The 27,920-nt window shown below is 45.5% G+C and overlaps 1 pseudogene; it reads right to left on the reverse strand.

The window, feature by feature from the left end:
• The window catches only part of LOC142151193 (uncharacterized), a 227,882-nt pseudogene that overhangs the window by 101,015 nt on the left and 98,947 nt on the right, over positions 1 to 27,920 (reverse strand).

Raw genomic sequence — 27,920 nt, forward strand, 5'->3', positions numbered from 1 at the left:
AACAAGATGTGCTTTAACTGCAGACTTTCAGCTTTAATTTGAGGGTGTTTACATCCAAATCAGGTGAACAGTGTAGGAATTACAACAGTTTCTATATGTGCCTCCCACTTTTTAAGGGACCCAAAGTAATGGGACAAACTAAACAATCCTACATCAAACTTTCACTTTTTAACACTTTGTTGCAAATGCTTTGCAGTCAATTACAGCCTGAAGTCTGGAACGCATAGACATCACCAGACGCTGGGTTTCATCCCTGGTGATGCTCTGCCAGGCCTCTACTGCAAATGTCTTCAGTTCCTGCTTGTTCTTGGGGCATTTTCCCTTCAGTTTTGTCTTCATTAAGTGAAATGCATGCTAAATCAGATTCAGGTCAGGTGATTGACTTGGCCATTGCATAATATTCCACTTGTTAGCCTTAAAAAACTCTTTGCTTGCTTTTGCAGTATGCTTCGGGTCATTGTCCATCTGCACTGTGAAGCGCCATCCAATGAGTTCTGAAGCATTTGACTGAATATGAGCAGATATTGCTCGAAACACTTCAGAATTCATCCTGCTGCTTTTGTCAGCAGTCACATCAATAAATACAAGGGAAACAGTTCCATTGGCAGCCACACATGCCCACGCCATGACACTACCACCACCATGCTTCACTGATGAGGTGGTATGTTTTGGATCATGAGCAGTTCCTATCCTTCTCCATACTCTTCTCTTCCCATCACTCTGCTACAAGTTAATCTTTGTCTCCTCTGTCCATAGAATGTTGTTCCAGAACTGTAATGGCTTTTTTAGATGTTGTTTGGCAAACTCTAATCTGCTCTTCCTGTTTTTTTGGCTCACAAATGATTTACATCTTGTGGTGAACCCTCTATATTCACTCTTGTGAAGTCTTCTCTTGATTGTTGACTTTGACACATACACCTACCTCCTGGAGAGTGTTCTTGATTTGGCCAACTGTTGTGAAGGGGTTTTTCTTCACCAGAGAAAAAATTCTTCTGTCATCCACCAGTTGTTTTCTGTGGTCTTCTGGTGTTGCTAAGCTCTCCGGTGCGTTCTTTCTTTTTAAGAATGTTCCAAACAGTTGATTTGGCCACACCTAATGTTTTTGCTATCTCTCCGATGGGTTTGTTTTGATTTTTCAGCCTAATGATCGCTTGCTTCAGTGTTAGTGACAGCTCTTTGGATCTTATATTGAGAGTCGACAGCAACAGATTCCAAATGCCCTTTACCTGCTTAATTGATGAAATAACGAGGGAATAGCCCACACATGTCCATGAAACAGCTTTTGAGTCGATTGTCCCATTACTTTTGGTCCCTTAAAAAGTGGGAGGCACATATAGAAACCGTTGTAATTCCTACACCGTTCACTTGATTTGGATGTAAGTACCCTCAAATTAAAGCTGAAAGTCTGCAGTTAAAGTACATCTTGTTTGTTTCATTTCAAATCCTGTTTCATTTCAAATCCCTTGTGGTGGTGTATAGAGCCCAAAATATGAGAATTGTGTCGATGTCCCAATATTTATGGACTTGAGTGTATGATTTTGGATTCTGAGAGAATCTTATTAGTATATGGGGATTTTTAAATAACTGTGTTAGGGTAATTTTACCTCTCCTTTATCAAGTCCCTTCAGATATCAGTGAGATAAGATGCTGGTTAACCAGGAGATCAGTAATCAAGACACAGACATGCCAATGTCAAGATGTATACTGAACTGTGCTCGTTTATTTCTGGCATACATTTATACATGAAAAAACGTTTGATCTGGTTATAGGATAGAAACACATGATTGATATTTTCCTGAGTAAATATAAATCTTCTGACAAAGCTAGTTAGTTCTATTCATGTCACTTTTATGGGTTCTTATCAACTTTCACTGGAGCCAGTACTCCCAATGTCCTCATCATCCATTATCCCATGTCCTAGGCCTCCATCCTGGGTCTTTGAGATAGTTCAAGGCTGGAGCTGGTGATTACACTGAATGTATTTTTAAGGCAAATACCAAGATTTTTAACTCCTTCACATATCATTATTACCATCATCATTGAGAACCTAGAAATGCTCTCACAACTGTGACAATAGGGATACTTCCCACATATATATAGTTCCGGTATATATATAACTGGATACACTTTGTAAGCGGAAAAAAATCCACAATTAAAAAAAATAGCAAGATATAATACCAGAGACAATTATTATTTGACAAAGATTGGTTTATTAGGGGTCGTGGATTGATCTTTATTCAAATGGGTGTCTGTGGCACTCTAATGATAATACTATTGTCAGTAGAGTGCCTCAACAAAAACACACTCTGTTTTCTTCTTCAGGGGCAAAGGTCAACTGCGGGAAGTCAAAGGCGATGCTTTTCAGTCAGTGGCATCTGTCATCCCCCAGCTTATTCCCGTACACAATCAAATCAGATTTCATAAAGATTCTGGGAGTCTGGTTTGGTGGCGAGGACATGGCCCTAAAGTGGTGGGAAGAAAGGCTTGCGACTGTAGAATAGAAAATTGAACTGTGGAGCCTCAGCGACCTCCCTACTGAAGGGAAAGCACTGGTGCTGTGCAACGTGATCCAGGTGTTATGGAGGCAGCTGCAGTAATGTAATGGTAACTACAGAAATTGTATTAACAGGATGGTCCTGTTTCATCATAAACACTATTATTATTATTATTATACAGAGTGCTACACAGGCAACATCCCATCACTTTAACATTACTGTCTGTAATTTATATACATCTATATCTAAAAATAGAAAAACTTTTCCCACGCACAAAAATAAACATCACTTGAAATAAAGGTCATCCCCGCCTGCAAAATATTATAACTATAATCCTGCTCTATACACTCTATATAAAGCATACTAATTTATCACATGAAAAGACATGTATAGAATAAATTATTTATTGATGGTTTCAATGCAAATAGAACAATAGGTAAGTCACTTACTAATGGCAAAAAAAACTGTGTAGCACAAAAGCAGCTTTGAGCTAACCGTTTGCCTTAATTTATGCAAGTGCACTTACTTTCCACCAAGTTGCATGGGTTTACACAGCAAGGCAGCGGTGTTTACAGAAAATTGCACATGCCAAGGACTGTGCAGAGTGAGAGTGTTCCTTACAGTGTGGAGTAAGAACACCAGTGCACACTGTATTGAGATTTAATTTTGCGGCACAAGATAAAGGAAATGCGGCACACTCTTTGGGGCGTTCCTTGCTACGTGGAAGGTGCACGGCCATTTCCAGTCTGCCAAAGGACTGGAGTTTTGCAGCAGCTCAGAGCTGCAAGAGATTAGGTCTTGTCCTATACGTTTAATGTGATACATTTAAGACCTCCATGCTGATCTCCAAGTAATTTAATGATAAGGTTGATAGGGGAAAAAAAAGTGATATGGACTATAATTATCGTTTATTTAAAAGATGCCACAAGGAAATTTGACAAATAGCAATATAAAGTAAAATATGTACATAAGCAATTAAATTACATTAGTAAAGACAGCAAGCTTACATAAATAACAAAACACAAAATAACACACTTTGGAAAGAGAGCCTTGCTTGCGAGAGCAAACATTCTAAGGAGGAGGGGCAGACACAGAGGGTGAAAACCGAGTGGGGGAGCAGAGGTGGAGGTTACAGAGGCAGTAGAGTTAAGAAGAGGGCTGATAGGCTTGGATGAAGACAGGAGATTATAGGATATAGTTGTAGCCTTGCAGACTAGTGGCTAGTCTAATTGAATGTGGGAGTGGTTTCAAAAGGTTGGGAGCAGTGCGGGAGAAAAGATAGTCAGGAATGGGGAAAAGTAAACAGTGGGAAAGCAAGGCAAAGCGCTGGCCATCGACAAAGCAGAGTGGGCAGGAGGGTGCGTGGAAAGGAGGGGGAGAGGAGTTGTTTAGGGCTTTGTAGGTGAAGGGTTTGAAGTTGTTTATAGGACAGGTGGCCATTGTATCAACTGGCAGCTTAGGAACTGGGGAGAGTTACAGTACGAGATTGGATGAGTGTTAGTAGGTTCCAGGGAAAACGGAATGATTCTGGAGATATTGTGATGGTGGACTAGGCAGGATTGGGAGATGGACTGAATACAGTGGGTGAAGGAGAGAGAGCAAAGGAAAAAATTATACTGTCACAGTCTGCTCCCCGGGTATCTCCACCCGAGTCTCAAAACACTATCACTTTAAACCTTAGTACAGGCTGTCAGCCACGGTTTGCACCTGCAATTACTTCACTTGTGTGTTAGTTCTGCCATTGGTCAGCCTCCCTTTATAAGGTCCCTCCTTTCACCTATTCATGGCTGGTTCTTCTACACCTGGCCTGATTCAGATGCCTCCTCCGTGATCCACATCCCTGTGGTAAGCTGTGGTTCATTGCTGCTGTGTATCTGGAATCCACTGATCTCTGCGCACTGTTCCACTTACCCGTGGTAATCGCTATGATCAACGCCCGTTATCTACTCTGTACTGCTGACTACTGCTGTCTCGTTCCACATCCGTGGTAAGCTGTGGCTCATCGTTGCATATCTGGATTCCGCTGATCAGCTCATCTTCAGTAAACTTCATTGAACTTTGTATTATGTTCCACTCTCTAGTGGTATTTGCTGTGACTATGCTCATTAGGTATTCTGTCTGCACTACTGAACTTTGCGGACGGTTCCTACGCTCTTGTATACAGCCGTGACCATCACTTGCAGTTTACTCAACCTTCACTGAACTTTGTTTTTATTTTTTACAATAAAGTGATAATTCCTATTATCACCATTTGATGTCCGAACTGTATGTTTCTTATGCTGCTTAGATCTGTTCTCCATCTGTCTCACTGGGAACTTCCCTGGAAGGCCGCGACCTGCAGGGTGGAAGCCACTGAAGCCCAAATTCCCTTGCGGGAATCCCTGGTGAATACCTTCCATCTTGTTAGACCTCTAGGGAAGTCTAGCCAATACCAGTTGAGAAAGCAGGATCTCACTCATTCATTCGTGAGCAAACCTAACAGATACCCAGGCAGCAGACTTGAAATACAGAGGAGAGGGTAGTATTGTCAATGGAAATGGCCTTGGATGGGGAGAGACAATGATTTTCATTTTAGACATGTTCAGTTTAAGACATAGCTGGGACATCCAGGAAGAGATGGATAATAGGCAACTGGTACACTTTAAATGTGCTATTAGTTTAAAAAACCTTTTAACAATCTTCGTTAGTAGCTTGATACGCCACATGCCCTCCTTGGGACTCCTCCATCATTTTTGGTTGGTATGCAGAAGTTCACTTACAGGGAGACTGTCCCAGGGGAAAAATGCCCACAGCCTCATTGCCAGTTTAGAAAGGCTTTGATTTTTACATAAAACAGTTACCACATTCAGTAAATGAAAATTGATTATCTCCTTGTGAAAATTACATGAATTAAACAAGTTAACTTGCTTATGAGATGCATCCTATTCAGAACCAAGTGACTTGTTTGTGTGAATTCTCTGGTGAGTAATAAGGGTTTCCTTTTGTTTAAAGCATTTGTTACATTCAGAACATATAAAGGGTTTCACACCTGTATGAATTCTCTGATGTCTAACAAGATCTGCGTTTCGGATAGTAGAATAATCACATTCAGAACACGAAAATGGTTTCACTCCGGTGTGACTCTTCTGATGCATAATAAGACTTGACTTTTGGATAGCAGAATAATCACATTCAGAACATGAAAACGGTTTCACTCCAGTGTGAGTGTTCAGATGTACAATAAGATTGGACTTTTGCATAAAACACTTGCTACATTCAGAACACTCAAATGGTTTCTCTCCTGTGTGACTCCTTTGATGCCTAATGAGGTGTATATCAATATTAAAACACTTGCTACATTCAGAACAAGAATAAGGCTTCTCTCCTGTGTGAATCCTCTGGTGTCTAACAAGGTGTGGCTTCTGTGTAAAACACTTGCTACATTCAGAACATGCAAATGGTTTTTCTCCCGTGTGAATCTTCTTGTGTAGGATTAATTTTGAATTGGTAGTAAAACATTTACTACACTCAGAACATGAAAATGGCTTCTCGCCTGTGTGCCTCCTCTGGTGTATGACCAGATGTGACTTACATTTAAACATTTTATCACACTCAGAGCATAGATATGGCCTCTCTCCTAAGAGACTCATTGTGTGTTTAATGAGTAACAAGCTATAGAAGGCTTCTCCTGTTCAGACAATGAAAATAGCTTGTGTGAATCCTCAATCCTTTACAAGAGCCGACGTCTGTAGTTTATATGACTTGTGGGTGAACACTCAGATATTCAGTAAAGAATGTACTTTTAATGGTGTCCTCTTCTATTGCTAGAGGAAATTCAACTCATTAATTCACCTGTTAAAAAAAATAATTCATGTAATAATGATATAAATGTAATTACAGCTTATTTGAAAACAAGAATGTAAGAGAGAATGAACTGTCTTGAAAGATGAGATAATCAAAAAGTCTTATTTAGAGTACATTCTGACTTGAGACATAGTTTTGAAGAATCTTCTCTATTGATATGATTCTCAAGCAATTTCATGCATTATTCAAAGTATCTCCCCTCCTCCCAGCCACATGGCAACTTTAGCTATTTTGCATGTGTTTGTAAAACCCCACACACAATTCAGGTATCAAAGCTGTTATCTGAAACTGACCAAACAGAGACATAGGAGGGTGTTGGGACACTGGGAGGGTCACTTGCTTTGTACTGTTGAACACACACACGCTGCTGCTAGGGAGGCTGGGAGTTTCCGGGTCTGAACTATAAAAAGCCAGACCCGGGACTACCCCATTCTCTTGCTGCCTGCACAACGAGCATTACACTGCGCTACACTAGGGCCACACTACACTACAGAAAATACACATATTATACTACACTAGGGACACACTACACTGCAGAAAAGGTATATTATAGATACACTACACTACAGAAAATATACATATTATACTACACTACCGTAAAGATTTACAAAAAACCTACACTAAGCTACAGGAAAGGATTCTATACTACAAGAACGTTCCCTACCCTGCAGACTAAGAAGTGGATCCAGGATACAAGGATTCAATAAGTATCATTGATAATATATACATATAAAGCTATATGTGTGTTTGTAATGTGGATTTAACTATTTATATACATATGACTGTCTAGCTATTGTCTGATATCTGTGATAGTTAAATCAATATTATAAATACTGATTCTTATCAAGGATACATATGTAAAGCTAGGATAGTGTAAGGAATAACGGTGGTGAACCTAGGGTTAATTTTATATTGATATACTGTTATGTTGAACGTTAAATATATGTGTGAACTGTGAATACAAGCTTTTCTGTGTTAACAGTAAAATACTTTGATTTAAATACATACATATGTTGTGAGTATTGGTGATTTATAACGAATATATACTGTGAAGTACTGCTGAGATACAGTGGTTATTGGATAAATAATTCTGTGAAGCTTAAGTGTTATTCAGTGTGGTCAAAAGATTGAGTAAGGCAACATTGTGTAAGGAAAAGTGCATAAAACTGCGAGTTTTATAACGAGTGTATTTGAGAACAGAATAAGAGCATAGCGTGCGCATGTGAGGCGCTACCACAGGTCCTTTTACACATCGATATAGTATAGAGGAAAGAACAGAACAAAAAGGTGTGTAATTGTTGTTTTCAATTGGTAAACAAAAAGGGCATTAATATCCCAAAATGTGCTCAAAAATCAAATGGGAATTATCCTCATGCCAATGAGCACAACATGAATCGGCCTTATCTGTGTATCTCTGGAGAGATTCTAAAGCTCCTTCCGGGTGGTGATTCCAGATCCAAAAGATAAATATTCAAATAAAAGAAGGAAAACAAATGGTGTAATATGTTCTGGATAAATGTATTAATAAGATACAAGTAATAAATGTACAATGGATAAAAAGAAATCCTGCTTATTTGTTATGAGTCGCGGCTCCCCGACGGGCCGCCGCGACTCACTTCCTGTTTCCTCGGACATCCCGGCCGTTTCCATGATGACCAGGACGTCACTTCCGCCCCCCCCCCCGGTTGGCTGGGCAACAACCGGGACACGCTGTCTGACTGCTGCAGTGCCCGGCCAGCTGTTCTACAGCCGGGCGCATGCGCGCAGTAGGTAAAACTATGTTTTTTCTTGTGGGGGTTTTTCTTTATTAACGGGGATGTTTATATTGGGAGATGCAATCTCCTTCAGTTGCAGTGTTAGAGGTTCTTTGATAGTGGAATACCACTTACTACTATAGGTGTTTCACACTCTGATTTATGTGTGGGGAGGAGTCTCGCTGGCACTCTGCTCCTATTGGTTCCTCTCACTACTTAAGGCAGTGAGGACGGAGCCTCACTGCCAGTTATAGCTCCCAGTGTAGCTAGGCTCCCTGTTCCTGTTCCTTGATTGTTTTCGCTAGACCTGATCTTCGGTGTATGACCCTTGGCTCGTTTCTGGACCCTGTTGTATTGCCTGTGACCCCTGACCTCGGATTGTGCTTGGAAATTTTATGTCTGCTGCCGGCCTTCGACCCCTGCCTGGATTTCACTCTGCCTTTGCTTCTACCCTCCTCAGCTGGGTTCTCCCCAGTCAGCGCTCATCTCTCAAACCCTCTGTTGTCTGCGGCCAAGACTGTCCCCACCACTAGGGGCTCCAGTGAACACCAGACTTTAGAGCAGACTCCGGGTTTTGACGTGTTGACTGGAGGGGTCCCTAACACTTATCTGATTATTTACTGGTTCAATATACAGGGTACTCCTCCTTCATCTAAAAGCATTTCCAAACAGCAGCTTAACCAGCATTCAGGTAGCAGAACAAAAAAACAAAAACAAACAAAACATTTCGTCCAGCCGTTCATGAGCCACTCGGACTTCCTCAGGGGGTATATATTTATATTATATATATATATATATATATATATATATATATATATATATATATATCTTACATACAAGGCTGGTGCCTCTAAATATGTACCAGGACTTGTCTTCTCCAAGCAGAGTGACCCAGTATAGGATATAGCATGCCATCATGTCGATTTAATATGTAATAATTATATGTTTAGAATATAAGCAAGTTTTTTTATTTTGGACATTTTTGTGCCATGTTAGATAATATTCCCAATTACCAGTACAACAATATGCACTGCTTGACCATTTATTTTTTTTGTTTACTTTTTATATTCATACATTAACCTCAGTGAATTTAGCTTAGACAGCAGCAGTGCAATCATTGATTTTGTATAAGTAACATGACGTATATTTATATATATTTATTTACATACACTAGTGAATATGACAGCCATTGACTGTATTTTGTGTGTGTTGCCACATTACAAATCACATGCAGTCCCAAGAACTCTATCCTCCCAAAGCAAATCCAATACTTAGCATAATACACATTGTCCACATTTGTAAAAATCTGTCTAATATAATATTTGTATAATTGCCGCTTTCTGAAATCCCCACTACAATTATACACTACGAACCATACACTGGTAACTAGCTCTACCAATCATCTCACCCCAGTTATCAGGCGATGCAATGGGGTGGTGGCATTTCCCCTTATACCTCACAGAACTGGGGATAATGTCATCATTCCACAGTCATTCTGCTCAGTGCGAGGTGCACAGAGGAAACAGTCCTAGGGGTAAATGTATCAAGTTGAGAGTTTTCCAGCGGGTTTGAAAAAACAATCAGATTCTAGCTATCATTTATTTAGTACATTCTACAAAATTATACCTATAATCTGATTGGTTGCTATAGGAAACATCTCCACTTTTCAAACCCGCCCGCAAACTCTCAGCTTGATACATTTACTCCCTGGAGTGTTGGCGGACAGCATTCATCACAGAATCACTATCTTGAGCTATCAGTTATATTGGAGAGCAACTGGGAGTTTGATAAATGACAAGCGGGTAGTTTTTTCGATGTGCTAAAGTCTGCAACCAAAACATTTTCTTGATGTGAATTTTTAGAATATAATATATATATAAAAAATAATTACATATTCATCATCTTTATATGACGTCACAATCTGCAGTCGCACAATCAACAAAAAATAAACAAACAAAAAAATACATGTAAGGAAGGGTAAGCATCTTGAATTGTATTCTGGAGTGAGTGGTGATCTAATGGAGGGTCTTGCAGTGAGGTGGAAGAGAAACATTGTGGAAAGAAGATTAGGTGAGATGCCGCATTCAGCACAGATCTCAGGGGACACAGACATCTGTCAGGCAACTAGAGAGAAGATTGCAATAATCAAAGGCAGGAAATAAGAGAATGGATGATGGTTTTGGTGGCAACCAGGGAGAGGAAAGAGTGAATCTTGGCAATGTTGTGAAGGAGGCGACATTAATGTGCAAGGGACTGGATGTGGGGAGTGAAATTGAGTGTGGAGTCAGTTATGAACTTAGATACAGTTCAGTGTTTTCTGTGTATTTTGTATAGAATCTGAAAACATTTCTACCGTTGAGCGGCACATTTGATACAGCTGAGAGTATTACTGGGGAAAACGACGACATTTTCAGTGAAAAGCGAGGCAGTGAGGAGCCTGAAGATACAAGACCGAGGAGAACACAGAAGACAGAAAGGAAGAAAGAAGGGTAGGTAAAAGGTAAGACAAGGGGCACACTGTGATATAGTGAAGGGGCTTAAATAATTCTTACGATATTTTGATCCAACTACTTAAAAAACGAGACTACCCGGTAATTATCTTGGCTTAGGGGCAGCGTCGGACTGGCCCACCGACACACCGGAAAAATCACCGGTGGGCCCCGCCGCCTTACGGCCACACACCCTTTTAAAAGTGGGCAGAGCTGCCCCTGGGGACCCGTTGTCCGCACTAGGGAGCCCACTGTCCTCCCCGGCGTCCCCGCTGCTTCAAATGCAATCCCAGCTGCGATCATGTGACCTGCCCCCTCCCCCTGTCAGCTGATTGCCTATATATTATGGGCAGCACGGTGGCAAAGTGGTTAGCACTTCTGCCTCACAGCGCTGGGGTCATGAGTTCAATTCCCGACCATGGCCGTATCTGTGAGGAGTTTGTATGTTCTCCCTGTGTTTGCGTGGGTTTCCTCCGGGTGCCCTGGTTTCCTCCCACACTCCAAAAACATACTAATAGGTTAATTGGCTGCTATCAAAATTGACCCTAGTCTCTTTCTCTGTCTGTCTGCCTGTGTATGTTAGGGAATTTAGACTGTAAGCTCCAATGGGGCAGGGACTGATGTGAATGAGTTCTCTGTACAGCGCTGCGGAATCAGTGGCGCTATATAAATAAATAGTGATGATGATGATATATATATATATATATATCTATCATCATCATCATCACCATACTGCACTACTGTGTGGCATAGGGGGGCTGACTATACTAAACTATAGGTGGGCTGCCGTTCTATACTAAATATAGGGAGTGGGGCTGAACGGAGAACACTATAGGGATGGGGTGATGGGACCTTTAATTTAATGCTGAGGTGTTTTGGTCTATAATTGAATGTGGGGCTGTGTGTGGGGAGGAGGGCTATCTATTAAATGTGAATATTATTTAATGCTGGGAATGGTTGTGGGAAATGGATGTATTAAATATAAATGCTATTAATTTATTGCTGGGGCTGTTTGGAGGGAGGGTATCAGGTTTATTTATTAAATGGGAATAGTATTAATTTAATGTTGTGGCTGGAGAAAGGCCTAAGTATTAATTGTGGGTCCTATTTATTTAATGCCCGGCTAGTTGGAATTTTCTAAATGTACCCATTATTTGTTCCAAATAGGGCTCTCAACATTCCAGGATCCAGACAAGCCGCAACTAAAGAAACCAGCAGCCACAGGTGGTAAAAGTGACAAGAACAGGTAGGGCAGTCTGTCAAATGTTCTAGTGCAGGCTTGGCTAACCTGTGGCACTCCAGGTGTTGTGAAACAACAAGTCCCAGCATACCCGTCCAGCAATAAGCTGCTATATATTGGCAAAGCATGCTGGGGCTTGTACTTTCACAACACCTGGAGTGCCACAGTTTAGCCAAGCCTGGTCTAGTGGGACAATCCCGATTTTTGGTGACTGTTCTGCCCAATCTATGGGGCAGGTCAACACTGTGTACTCTTTATATATACACTACATTCTTTATATACTACACTATGGTGCTAGCTGTCCTTTGTTAGCTGACCACTCCCCCTGTAGTGTCTGGTCAGGCCTCTTTGATGGCTGGCCACACCCCCTCTGGTGGGCTCCTAGCGTTGCAGTCCCCCGATGGGCCCTTCATGCCCCAGTCCGACACTGCTTAGGGGTGCCTTGGACAAATTATGGAGACCCTAAGGGTGCCTTGAACTGAGAAAGTTTGGGGACAACTGTCTTAATTATTTCATATATGGTATCATCTATCATACTTGAAATGGTATCATCTTCCTCACCTAGCAATCAGCTCAATCCCTTCCCATCACCCTCTGATACCCTCTCTTCAGTTGATTCCATAAATGAAGAGGAAGTTTCTACTCTCTTCTTAGCTTCCTACTCTACCTCCTGTCCCCTTGATCCCATACCCTCATAAGACAAGGACCTACTAACTAAAATCTGTAATCTCTCTCTCTCTACTGTTATCTTTCCATCACTAATCAAGCATGCAGAGATTACTCCTATTCTATAAAACAAAATTCTGACCCAAACTTTCTCTCACATTACCGCCCCATATCTCAGCTCCCATGCCCCTCCAAACTTCTCGAAAGAATTGCCTACATAATCTGATCACAGCTAAAACTAAAGGCCATTACTCTCTTCTAATTATCCGGGATCTCTTTCTCATAATACAGACGCTACAATCCCTAGGTCTTCAAGACACTGTCCTATCCTGGTTGGAGTACCACAAGGCTCAGTCCTAGTTCCTATTCTCTATCTACACCATTTGTCTTGGAAAACTAATAAGCTCCTTTGGATTTCAGTATCATCTCAATGTGGATAATACACAAATCTATCTATCCTCTCTAACTTTGCTGCCTGGCTCCCCCACTACCTTTCCTCTGACCTTCCCTCCATCATACTTGGCGACTTTAATATCCCTATTGACAACTGTTCTGACCTCGCCACCATTAAACTTCTCGCCCTTTCCTCCTCCCTAGGCCTTACTCAGTGGACCTCTTCCCCCACCCACTGTCTTGGTCACTTCCTTGACCTTGTCTTCTCTCATCTCTTTGATCTCTTTGACTTCTCCAACTCTCCCTTCCCACTATCTGACCACCACCTCCTCTCCTTCACTCTGTCCTCCTCCCCTGCTCCTGCCTCGCCCAAAGCCACCCTCACTAGACGTAACCTGGATGCTTTTGACCCCACCTCCTTCTCCTCCTCTCTCGAAACTCTCCTTTCACCCCTTCCCTCCCTGGCCTGTCCCGACCAGGCCTCCTCTCTCTACAATCACTCCCTCACCACTGCCCTGGATGCTGTTGCCCCGGCCTCTTCTATCCGCCGACGCAGCATTATTCCCCAACCCTGGCACTCAAAACTCACCCGCTTCCTCCAAAGATGCTCTAGCACTGCTGAACGCCTCTGGAGGAAATCTCGCTCCCTGGCTGACTTCCTCCACTTTAAATTCATACTCTCTTCTTTCTCCTCTGCCCTCTCCCTCGCTAAACAATCCTTCTTTAAGTCCCTCATTTCTTCTCAGTCCTCCAATCCCCGCCGCCTCTTTGCCACCTTCAGCTCCCTCCTCCCCCCCCCTCTGTCCCGCCTTCCCTCTCCGCTTCTGACTTCGCCACTTTCTTCTCTTCCAAAATTGAGGCCATCAGACTGAACATCTCCTCCTCCCTTTCTCCCGCCACCCTCATCGCTTCACCTCCCCCCATCAACCAACTCTGGTGCTCCTTCAGCCCTACAACCGGTGAAGAAGTTTGCTCCCTTATTCTTTCCTCTCTACCCTCTACCTGCCCTCTCGATCCTATCCCCTCCCACCTCCTTTGCGCTCTCTCCAACGGCCTGCTCTTACCTAGCACACCTTTTCAACCTATCACTCTCCTCTGGTGTAGTACCCTCCTCTTTTAAACACGCTCTTATCTCTCCTATCCTCAAAAAACCCAATCTTGACCCCACCTCTCTTGCTAATTATCGCCCTCTCTCTCTTCTCCCCTATGCCTCCAAATTACTTGAGTGGATTGTCTGCAGGCACCTCGCGGACAATTCCCTCCTTGACCCTCTCCAATCTGGCTACCGCCCCCCTCCATTCTACTGAAACTGCCCTGGCCAAGGTTACTAATGATCTCTTATCAGACAAATCCAAGGGTCACTTCTCCGTACTCATCCTCCTTGACCTCTCTGCAGGCTTTGACACCGTGGACCACCCCCTCCTGCTGCAAACTCTTCTCTCTCTCTGCCTCTCTGGTTCTGTCCATGCCTGGTTCGCCTCATACCTTGCTAATCGCTCCTTCTCTGTATCTACGTCTGGTTCTTCCTCCTCCCCCTACCCTCTCCCCGTAGGAGTCCCGCAGGGCTCTGTTCTTGGCCCTCTACTCTTTTCGCTCTACACTTCCTCCCTTGGTGCTCTCATCTCCTCCTTCGGTCTTCAGTATCACCTTTATGCTGACGTCATTCAACTCTATATCTCCTCTCCTGATCTTTCCTCCACCCTCCTCGCTCGGGTATCCGACTGCCTCTCCGCCATCTCCTCCTGGATGTCCGAGCGCTTTCTCAAAATCAATATCTCTAAAACTGAACTCATTGTCTTTCCTCCGCCCAGACTCCCATCCCACGATGACCTCTCTATTATCGTCAACAATACCACCATCTCCTCTGTCACCCAACTTCGCTGCCTGGGTGTCACCCTCGACTCCTCTCTCTCTTTTGCCCCCCACATTCATTCCCTTGCCTTCCCTCACTGGCCTCCCCCACTCCTGTCTCTCCCCCCTCCGCTCTATACTCAATGCGGCCGCAAGACTCCTCTTCCTCTCACGACGCTCCTCCTCTGCCTCCCCTCTCTGCCTTGCCTTACACTGGCTCCCCTTCCCCTACAGAATCCTTTACAAACTACTCACCACCACTTACAAGGCTCTCTCCAACTCTACTGCCCCTTATATTTCTAACCTCCTCTCCATTCACACTCCTGCACGCTCCCTGCGCTCAGCCAACGACCGCCGCCTCTCCTCCACCCTTATCACCTCTTCCCACTCCAGAACCCATGACTTTTCCCGTGCAGCCCCCCTTCTCTGGAACGACCTCCCTTGTTCCATCCGTCTCTCCTACTCTGTGCTCCTTCAAACGTACACTCAAAACTCTCCTCTTCCTCAAAGCCTACTACCAACCATCCACTTAACCCCCATCTCCTCCCTTTAGCTCGTCCTCCCTTCTCTCCTCTTGTGCCTGGTCTGTTTACCCTCCCTTAGGATGTAAGCTCGTATGAGCAGGGCCCCCTCCCCTCCTGTCTCCATACCTGTTCTTCCGCTCCATCTTTACTGCATATGACTAGCCGGAGTTTCTGTATGGTTTCACCCTGTATAGTCTACTGTTAGTACTGTGTGCGGCGCTGCGGATACCTTGTGGCGCCTAACAAATAAATGATAATAATAATAATAATCCTCTCACTATCTGTGTTGTCTCGCGTTACGGACTGTTTTTCTGCCATATCATCTTGGTTGTCTTCTCGCCAACTCAAACTTTCAAAAACATAATTAATAATATTCCCACCCAACAATAGAAACTTCCTGCCTGACATTTCCGTTGATAAGATGACCATAAATCCCGCCGCAAGCTCGCTGCCTAGGTGTAATCCTTGACTTACAACTATCCTTTGCTCCTCACATCAACTCTATATATACACATCATGCTACATACATAAAAAGAACATTTCCAGAATACGTACATATCTCACACAAGACACTGCAAAAACTTTAATTCATGCACTCATCTCCCACATCGACTATTGTAAATCCCTCCTTACTGGTCTTCCCAAAATCAGACTTGAGCCCCTACAATCTATTTTGCATGCAGCAGGTAGATTGATTTTTCCTTGCAAATCGCTTTTGGTCTGCTGAGTCACTCTGTCAGTCTCTACATTGGTTACCTGGTTTTCAATGAATCCAATATAACATTCTTTTACTAACATACACGGGCAACAACAATATTGTACTGACATACATCTCCTCCGGTGGTAGTCACTTTAACGGTGCTGATAACACCGACAGTGACTACCACGAAGGCACCAAAATGAAAATGACTTCCCCGACTTAGAGGAAAGGAGGACTGACCTTAAGAATGACAGAACAAGTGCCCGGCAGTGTGGTAAGAAATCACGATCCCCAGTAACAACACCATGTTGTTAGTAAGTCATTTTCAATTGCAACTTATCTCACTATTTTTAAAGCGGCAATGCCGCTTCTCATCCCACCTAACTATTACACTTAAGCCTAAGTCTAATAGGTGGGATGAGAAGCGGCATTGCCGTTTTAAAAATAGTGAGAGAGAAGTCGCAATTGAAAATGACGTACTAACAACATGGCGTTGTTACTGGGGATCGTGATTTCTGCCAGGCACTTGTTCTGTCATTCTTAAGGTCAGTCCTCCTTTCTTCTAAGTTGGGGAAGTTAATTTGTGGTAGTCACTGTCGGTGACACCACCACCTAAATTTCGTACTCCACCCATCTCCTCAGATGTCTCAAAATATCTCCCAACTCGACACTTCCATTCTACGTCTCTCTTCCACTCTCATCACTTCCTCCCATTCTCGGTTGCAGGACTTTTTTCGGGTTGCATCCACATTATGGAATTCACTCCCTCACACAATAAGAATTTCCTGTAGTCTTCAAATGCGTTATCTGAAAACCCACCTTTTCAGACACGCTTATAGTATTCCTCTACCATTCTGTTAATCTCCCTAGGTTACCCTATTACCACCCTCTACACCAGTAAATGGCTAACCTATGATGCTTTGCCAGTAGATAACTAACTGATAGCTGGTAGAGCATGCTGGGACTTGAAGTTTCACAACACCTGGAGTATCACAGGTTAGCCATCACTGCTCTACACAGCTAACACAATACAACAACCCTCTGACAAACATAGTTGTGTGACTGAGCATACAGCCTCTAAATACCTTGTAACCTTTGCATTCTAGCTGGACAAATATTCAAATGTTTATGATGATGATAATGTACCCTGCCCCTCCTCATATTCTGCCCATTACAGTAAATGAGTCGTACACTCTGCAGTCACCCTCTCAAACGTACTGTGTCTGTTACCGTGTATTTTATAGCTGCAGAGAGTATGAAGATGACGACAGTAGCAGGGAAAGATCCTACTGGAGGATGCACTAAGACGGGACAGGTCCGGACCTATAGCCAAGTGGAGAAATTTAGGGATTCACAGTAAGTTTTAAAGGTGGAAGAAAAAGGGAGTAAGTATTCAATTTAGAGGTTTCTAAAGGAAAGGGACAGAGTGCAAGAAGCAGATGTGCCAATTACAAGAAAGGCTGAATGCTTGCAGATATATTCCAGGGGATAATATTTAATAAACTGTAGGTTTGAAAATGTGGATTGTAGTTATCATTTATTTAGTACATTCTACAAAATGACAGCTAGAATCTGATTGGTTGCTAAAGGCAACATCTCCACTTTTTCAAACCCGCATTTTAGTAAATATACCATCAGGACAGTTACAGCTTTGCTCAGTGAAGTTTGAAGGAACTTGTGAAAGTGTCAGATCGGCTCAGGAACATCACCGCACTGCATGCAGAGAACTGTAAAAACAGCTGCGTTTGTGTGGGAAGCAGTGGTGTGATATTCCTCCTACGGTCTGCTACTCACACAGGTTACTTCAAACTTTATTAAGGAAACAAATATCAGGCTTTTTCCATTTTAACTAAAAATATCAGGAAAGTTCTCAGTGGCAGATCGGAATCCTATCTTTAATTTGTTTTATTGCTTGATGATTCACAGGAAATGTTCTGTGTAATTTATTACTACATCGTATCTCAAAAGATTCACAATCCAACCATCTCCTCCCACCATATGGATCAATCTTTACACCCCCCCCCCTCCCCCAGATGCAGTTATCTTGGCACTAATGCAGTTATACATTATGACGAGATTACGGTACCAGACAGACATTACATAATAAAGGTCAAAGCCGTCAGTGACCCTCTCTTATCAGACAGAATACTGGTGGAACTTAGTCTGTATTTCTGTAATGTTACCATATGGATGTTATATTACTGCAGGTCATATCCTGGGAATCAGCTGCAGTACAGTATAATACTCTGTACCGATTCTGTTCAGTTTCTCTGCAGGAGGAGATCAGAGGTCAGTGCTACCCCTGTGTTCAGCTGGGAGTGATGTACTGTGGGTGACATTACATGGGTAAGATAGGAGCTATGCACACACATACATAAGGTAACACTGACATATCTACCCATTATTGTGACCTGATATGGAAAGAACACACACTGATCCCTCCAGTTATGCTTCTGCTTACACTTCACCTTTACAGACAGATGTGCTTCTCATTGTCCTTGAACACAACAGATAGGATCAGGATTGTGAATTGGATATAACTGTATCTACATATAAGATCTCGTCATATCTCAGAAGAGCAGAAATAGAGAAGTCTGTCTGGAAGATTGTATTCTCTGAAGGTGGAGGTCCCTTATAATGTAAATGCTATTATCACCATTTATGTAAACACTTTACAACATCACAAACCTAATTAACCCAAACCCCATATTGTCCATATTGTTACAGTGATACTCTCCTCTCTCCCCCATACCTCCTGCTGACACCAGCAGCTGTCAGGTAATGGACCAGAAGAAGAGGGAAGTATCTGTGTTGCATGATTAATGGTTAGGCTACATGAAAGTGACCCTGCCAAGATGGAAAATAAGCTTTACATACAAGGATCAGACATAATAATAAAACCACCGATCAGTGAATTGATCAACATTGATTATCTTGTAACAAAGGCACCTGTCAAGGGGTGGGATATAATAGGCAGCAAGTGAACAGTCAGTTCTTAAAGTTAATCATTATCACCATTTATTTATATAGCGCCACTGATTCCACAGCGCTGTACAGAGAACTCAATCACATCAGTCCCTGCCCCATTGGAGCTTACAGTCTGAATTCCCTAACATACACACACACACAAACAGTAGACAGAGAGACACAGACTAGGGTCAATTTTGATAGCAGCCAATTAACCTACAAGTATGTTTTTGGAGTGTGGGAGGAAACCGGAGCACCCGGAGGAAACCCACGCAAACACGGGGAGAACATACAAACTCCACACAGATAAGGCCATGGTCGGGAATTGAACTCATGACCCTAGCACTGTGAGGCAGAAGTGCTAACCACTTAGCCACCGTGCTGCCCAAAGTTAATGTGTTGGAAGCATGAAAAATGGTTAAGTGTACGGATCTTGAGCAACTTTGTCAAGGGCCAAATTGTGATGGCTAGACAACTGGGTCAGAGCATCTCCAAAACGGCAGGTCTTGTGGGGTGTTCCCGGTACGCAGGAGTCAGTACCTTCCAAAAGTGGCCCAAGGAAGGACAACTGGTGAGCCGGCGACAGGGTCATGGGTGTCCAAGGGTCAATGATGCGCTTGGGGAGTGCAGGCTAGCCCGTCTGGTCCAATTCCACAGAAGATCTACTGTAGCACAAATTGCTGAAAAAGTTAATGCTGCCTCTGATAGAAAGGTGTCAGAACACACAGTGCATCGCAGTTTGCTGCATAGCCGCAGACCGGTCATGGTGCCCATGCTGACCCCTGTCCACCGCTGAATGTGCCTACAATGGGCACATGACATATTCTGGCAGATAAAGGTCCCCATCCGGGGTAGATAAGGAGGATAGTTCCCCATCTACCCAGTAAGTGTACTCATCTACCATCCAATAACTCTATTGGTCTTTGCATTGATGCTTGCCAGTAACACGTTGACATCTGGACTGTACCACTTCCTTGCCAGTAGTAGGTAGGACAATTGATCAGAGATTTTTCCGACTGCCTCTGGCTCAGCTACTGCAGGGATTGGCTTGTTGAGTATATTATACTATGTCACTTTTCCCTTATATGATATGTGTCTGAATTACTGAGGGTGAGAGGGAGCGTATTTTGAGATAAGATTTGAGATGTATATATGGGTGGTGTTATTAAGGGCTTTGCAGGCAAGAGTGAGTAATTTGAATTGGATTATGCAGGACACAGTGTAAGAACTTGCAAAATGGTGCAGCAGATGTGAAGCAGCACGAGAGGAAGTTATTACAGTTTTGTTGCGCCATTTGATGGAATAAAGTGAGATAGATGGGTGAGGGATGATGAATGCCAGATAAGAGATTGCAGTAACCAATGAGAGAGTGGATAAAAGATTTGTTAGCATCTTGGGTAAGAAAATGGTGCAATATAACAATATTTCTAAGGTGGAGTAGACAGGACTGGGAGAGAGACTGGATGTGAGAAATAAAGCAGAGGGTGGAGACAAGGACGACACTAAGGCAGCGGGCTTGGGAGAAAGAAGGAAAAATAAATTGGAGCATACCCCAGCAGATAAGGGTCATCTATCGTGGTAGCCAAGGCAGATAGATAGCTCCCTATGTACCCAGTGAGTGTACTCATCTACCATTCAAGACCTCTACTGGTCTCTGCGCCAATGCTCGCTGAAAACAGGTTGCATCTGGGCTGGACCACTGCCATGCTGGCAGAAGGAGGACAATTTTTCAGAGATTTTCCAGAATACCTCTGGCTCAGATACTGCCGGAATTGACTTGTTGAGTATATTATGCTATATTGCTTTCCTGTTATATGATTTGTGTCTGTATTACTGTGCAATTAATCCATTATTCAGGAAAAATGCAATAGCTCTTATGGTGAACTGTCTAAAATAAACATAGTATATTTTGTTCAGGCATTTGAACAGGTGTGAAATACTTACCCACATTAGGAGTACTGGTAGTAATGGGATGGGGTCATACAGTCACTGGGTCACTAGGGATGGGGTCATACGGTCACCGGGTCACATGGTTAGGGATGGGGTCACCGGGTCACATGGTTAGGGATGGGGTCATAAAGTCACCGGGTCACACGGTTAGGGATGGGGGTCCTGCAGTCACCGGGTCACATGGTTAGGGATGGGGCCATACAGTCACTGGATCACATGGTTAGGGATGGGGGGTCATGCAGTCACCGGGTCACATGATTTGGGATGGGGTCATACAGTCACTGGGTCACACGGTTAGGGATGGAGTCATACAGTCACCGGGTCACACGGTTAGGGATGGGGTCATACAGTCACCGGGTCACATGGTTAGGGATGTGGTCATACAGCCATTTGCAGAAGGGTGGGGGGGGGCTGCCAGTTGATAGTTTCATATATCTATATATAATCTTGGGGACATATTAGTGCATCATAGATCATTGACTGTATGGTATAAGATTTTCGGATGGAGTAAGAATTTGCACTGATGATAAGAATTATATATAGGCAGTATTCCAACCCCCCTCATTTAAGTTTTCATTGAAGTTTACACGCTTTTATTTTGCCTGGGAGGGAAAAAATCGTACACAAAAATCTGACTATCAGAATTATTTTAAACATTATAAATGGTAAACATGGTGCAAATAGCAAAAAAGTGAAACCAATAATCACCCCATTTATTTATTTAGAATAATTCTTGTGTCCCCCCCCCCCGGATTTATAGTTCAAATTAATCATAAGAATGAGGGACGATAAGGTTGATGTTTATATTACAGATGTCTATTTTGAATGATTAAAAATGTTTTCTAAATAGGTACCGCTTTAGCTCATTTAAATATTCCCATCCCACAAAGTCTAACCTCATGCAGCCTATTAAATGTAAATAATTAACTGTCCGATCCAAGTGATGTAATCCAATGTAGAAAATAGATTTTTATTACAATTTAATCTTGACCAGTTGTGTGCACAGCGCTGCTAGTACCAGCATAAAGCTTCAATTCAGAGCACTCTGCCCCCAACAGCAGTGCCTGACAATATACTGGAATACAATAAAGGGATGTAACTCACAGCAGTGACCTCATACATGGATAAAGAACAGACAGAAGTGACAGTTTACAAATGTAACCTCATATATGGATACAGCAAAATCTAGAAAAAAAAGGGAGAGGTCTGCTATTGGAGGCACTATTAGGTAGTGTAATATCAATTAAAATTCTTAATCTTTATTATTTATAATGTTTAAAATAATTCTGATAGTCAGATTTTTTGTGTATGTTTTTTTCCCTCCCAGGCAAAATAAAAGCGTGTAAACTTCAATGAAAACTTAAATAAGGGGGGTTGGAATACTCCCCATATATAATTCTTATCATCAGTGCAAATTCATACTCCATCCGAGAATCCTATACCATACAGTCAATGATCTATAATGCACTAATATGCTCCCCTAGATTATATATAGCTATATGAAACTATCAAGTAACAGCCCCCCCCCCTTCTGCAAATGGCTGTATGACCCCATCCCTAACCATGTGACCCGGTGACTGTATGACCCCATCCTTAACCATGTGACCCGGTGACTGTATGACCCCATCCCTAACCGCGTGACCCGGTGACTGTATAACCCCTCCCTAACCATGTGACCCAGTGACTGTATGACCCCACCCCTAACCATGTGACCCGGTGACTGTATGACCCCATCCCTAACCATGTGACCCGGTGACTGTATGACCCCATCCCTAACCATGTGACCCACTGACTGTATGACCCCATCCCTAACCGTGTGACCCGGTGACTGTATGACCCCATCCCTAACCATGTGACCCACTGACTGTATGACCCCATCCCTAACCATGTGACCCGGTGACTGTATGACCCCATCCCTAACCATGTGACCCGGTGACTGTATGACCCCATCCCTAACCATGTGACCCGGTGACTGTATGACCCCATCCCTAACCATGTGACCCGGTGACTGTATGACCCCATCCCTAACAGTGTGACCCGGTGACTGTATGACCCCATCCCTAACCATGTGATCCAGTAACTGTATGACCCCATCCCTAACCATGTGACCCGGTGACTGTATGACCCCATCCCTAACCATGTGACCCGGTGACTGTATGACCCCATCCCTAACCATGTGACCCAGTGACTGTATGACCCCATCCCTAACCATGTGACCCGGTGACTGTATGACCCCATCCCTAACCATGTGACCCGGTGACTGTATGACCCCATCCCTAACCATGTGACCCTGTGACTGTATGACCCCATCCCTAACCGTGTGACCCGGTGACTGTATGACCCCATCCCTAACCGTGTGACCCGGTGACTGTATGACCCCATCCCTAACCATGTGACCCGGTGACTGTATGACCCCATCCCTAACCATGTGACCCGGTGACTGTATGACCCCATCCCTAACCATGTGACCCGGTGACTGTATGACCCCATCCCTAACCATGTGACCCGGTGACTGTATGACCCCATCCCTAACCATGTGACCCGGTGACTGTATGACCCCATCCCTAACCATGTGACCCGGTGACTGTATGACCCCATCCCTAACCATGTGACCCGGTGACTGTATGACCCCATCCCTAACCATGTGACCCGGTGACTGTATGACCCCATCCCTAACCATGTGACCCGGTGACTGTATGACCCCATCCCTAACCATGTGACCCTGTGACTGTATGACCCCATCCCTAACCGTGTGACCCGGTGACTGTATGACCCCATCCCTAACCGTGTGACCCGGTGACTGTATGACCCTATCCCTAACCATGTGACCCGGTGACTGTATGACCCCATCCCTAACCATGTGACCCGGTGACTGTATGACCCCATCCCTAACCATGTGACCCGGTGACTGTATGACCCCATCCCTAACCATGTGACCCAGTGACTGTATGACCCCATCCCTAACCATGTGACCCGGTGACTGTATGACCCCATCCCTAACCGTGTGACCCGGTGACTGTATGACCCCATCCCTAACCGTGTGACCCGGTGACTGTATGACCTCATCCCTAACTGTGTGACCCGGTGACTGTATGACCCTATCCCTAACCGTGTGACCCGGTGACTGTATGACCCCATCCCTAACCGTGTGACCCGGTGACTGTATGACCCCATCCCTAACCGTGTGACCCGGTGACTGTATGACCCCATCCCTAACCGTGTGACCCGGTGACTGTATGACCCTATCCCTAACCGTGTGACCCGGTGACTGTATGACCCCATCCCTAACCATGTGACCCGGTGACTGTATGACCCCCATCCCTAACCATGTGACCCAGTGACTGTATGACCCCATCCCTAACCATGTGACCCGGTGACTGTATGACCCCATCCCTAACCATGTGACCCGGTGACTGTATGACCCTATCCCTAACCATGTGACCCGGTGACTGTATGACCCCATCCCTAACCATGTGACCCGGTGACTGTATGACCCCCATCCCTAACCATGTGACCCGGTGACTGTATGACCCCATCCCTAACCATGTGACCTGGTGACTGTATGACCCCATCCCTAACCATGTGACCCGGTGACTGTATGACCCCATCCCTAACCATGTGACCCGGTGACTGTATGACCCCATCCCTAACCGTGTGACCCGGTGACTGTATGACCCCATCCCTAACCATGTGACCCGGTGACTGTATGACCCCATCCCTAACCATGTGACCCGGTGACTGTATGACCCCATCCCTAACCATGTGACCCGGTGACTGTATGACCCCATCCCTAACCATGTGACCCGGTGACTGTATGACCCCATCCCTAACCGTGTGACCCAGTGACTGTATGACCCCATCCCTAACCGTGTGACCCGGTGACTGTATGACCCCATCCCTAACCGTGTGACCCGGTGACTGTATGACCCCATCCCTAACCGTGTGACCCGGTGACTGTATGACCCCATCCCTAACCGTGTGACCCGGTGACTGTATGACCCCATCCCTAACCGTGTGACCCGGTGACTGTATGACCCCATCCCTAACCATGTGACCCGGTGACTGTATGACCCCATCCCTAACCGTGTGACCCGGTGACTGTATGACCCCATCCCTAACCGTGTGACCCGGTGACTGTATGACCCCATCCCTAACCGTGTGACCCGGTGACTGTATGACCCCATCCCTAACCATGTGACCCGGTGACTGTATGACCCCATCCCTAACCATGTGACCCGGTGACTGTATGACCCCATCCCTAACCATGTGACCCGGTGACTGTATGACCCCATCCCTAACCGTGTGACCCGGTGACTGTATGACCCCATCCCTAACCGTGTGACCCGGTGACTGTATGACCCCATCCCTAACCGTGTGACCCGGTGACTGTATGACCCCATCCCTAACCGTGTGACCCGGTGACTGTATGACCCCATCCCTAACCGTGTGACCCGGTGACTGTATGACCCCATCCCTAACCATGTGACCCGGTGACTGTATGACCCCATCCCTAACCATGTGACCCGGTGACTGTATGACCCCATCCCTAACCATGTGACCCGGTGACTGTATGACCCCATCCCTAACCATGTGACCCAGTGACTGTATGACCCCATCCCTAACCATGTGACCCGGTGACTGTATGACCCCATCCCTAACCATGTGACCCGGTGACTGTATGACCCCATCCCTAACCATGTGACCCGGTGACTGTATGACCCCATCCCTAACCATGTGACCCGGTGACTGTAGGACTTGGGGAGAGCACTGATAGAGGTGACTATAGTAAGAGTGTAATAATAAGAATACAGAGCAGGAATACAGCTGTACAGACAATAATATCAGTCTGTGTGTGACACAGTCACTTGTTCTGCTGTGTACAGGAGCCCTCAGCTGTGATCACCATCCAGCGTCTCTGCTGCTTTCTCTCCCCCTCTGCACTCTCTCTCTTCCCCGTTATCTTGTGTATAAGTTCCTGGTCAGTGCTCCCCCCTCCTCCTACACATCACATCCACTGCAAACACTATAGACCCAACTACTTCCTAACACAGCCCCCCAGACGTGCACTGCTGACACTCAGGGGCCCCATAACCAGATGATGGGGCCACATATACACACGGTGCTGTATAACCGGACACAACACTCCCCCCCGTATAATTACCGGCTGCTCCCAGCTGCGTCTTGTCTGTGGCCGGGAGAGGGGCGGGGAGACCACGTGACGGGGGAGGGGACTGGGCGGGGACATGTAACCGGGGAGGAGACTGGGCGGGGACAATTGTGAGGGGACTGGAAGACCACGTGACGGGGGAGGAGACTGGGCGGGGACAAGTGACAGGGGAGGGGATTGTACTTTAGGATCTTAGATATGGGATCCTGACGTCACCGGGTCACATGACCATTGAAGTCATATGATATAGCGGTTTGCCGGCTGCTGTACAGCTGAGAGTAACAGCTTCATCCTGGTCATCCACCAACCTTATCCTCACATGTCCCCTCCCCCAGATCACCTGCTTATCCCTCATATTCTGCCCCCTCTCTACCCCCCATCTTGTCTATTATCTGCCTCTCTCCTGCATCTGCACCACATGTCCTCACTGCTAATCCTACAGCTCACCCCCCTCTCTCACATGCTGGTCTAATGCCCCCCAGCAGCTTGTCCCTCACAGCCCCCCCCCCTTGTGCCCATCCTCTAGGTGTCTCCATCACATGGCACCATCCTGCCCCCATCACATGGCCCCTCCTGGGCACCCACCAGCGTGTTCCTCACATACCCTGCTCCTGCCCACCCTCCAGCGTGTCCCTCACATACCCTGCTCCTGCCCACCCTCCAGCTTGTCCCTCACATACCCTGCTCCTGCCCACTCTCTAGCTTGTCCCTCACATACCCTGCTCCTGCCCACCCTCCAGCTTGTCCCTCACATACCCTGCTCCTGCCCACACTCCAGCTTGTCCCTCACATACCCTGCTCCTGCCCACCCTCCAGCTTGTCCCTCACATACCCTGCTCCTGCCCACCCTCCAGCTTGTCCCTCACATACCCTGCTCCTGCCCACCCTCCAGCTTGTCCCTCACATACCCTGCTGCTGCCCACCCTCCAGCTTGTCCCTCACATACCCTGCTCCCGCCCACCCTCCAGCTTGTCCCTCACATACCCTGCTCCCGCCCACACTCCAGCTTGTCCCTCACATACCCTGCTCCTGCCCACCCTCCAGCGTGTCCCTCACATACCCTGCTCCTGCCCACCCTCCAGCGTGTCCCTCACATACCCTGCTCCTGCCCACCCTCCAGCTTGTCCCTCACATACCCTGCTCCCGCCCACCCACCAGCTTGTCCCTCACATACCCTGCTCCTGCCCACCCTCCAGCGTGTCCCTCACATACCCTGCTGCTGCCCACACTCCAGCTTGTCCCTCACATACCCTGCTGCTGCCCACCCTCCAGCTTGTCCCCTTACATACCCTGCTCCCGCCCACCCACCAGCTTGTCCCTCACATACCCTGCTGCTGCCCACACTCCAGCTTGTCCCTCACATACCCTGCTCCTGCCCACCCTCCAGCTTGTCCCTCACATACCCTGCTCCTGCCCACCCTCCAGCTTGTCCCTCACATACCCTGCTCCTGCCCACACTCCAGCTTGTCCCTCACATACCCTGCTCCTGCCCACCCTCCAGCGTGTCCCTCACATACCCTGCTCCTGCCCACCCTCCAGCTTGTCCCTCACATACCCTGCTCCTGCCCACCCTCCAGCTTGTCCCTCACATACCCTGCTCCTGCCCACCCTCCAGCATGTCCCTCACATACCCTGCTCCTGCCCACACTCCAGCTTGTCCCTCACATACCCTGCTCCTGCCCACCAGCTTATACATCAGTATATTCCCCTGACCACACTTCTCACCAGCTTTGCCACATGCCCCTTTCTCAGTTGCATTTATCACTTCATTACTGTGACTAAATCATTAGTCAAAGCAAAGTAGTGTCAAGATTTGTAATATTCTTTCTTAAAATCCTATTGCATATACATACGTAAGTTCCTGAACCCATTGCAGTGCGC

The sequence above is a fragment of the Mixophyes fleayi genome, chromosome 4 (assembly GCF_038048845.1).
Source record: "Mixophyes fleayi isolate aMixFle1 chromosome 4, aMixFle1.hap1, whole genome shotgun sequence".
NCBI classification, from domain to species: domain Eukaryota; kingdom Metazoa; phylum Chordata; class Amphibia; order Anura; family Limnodynastidae; genus Mixophyes; species Mixophyes fleayi.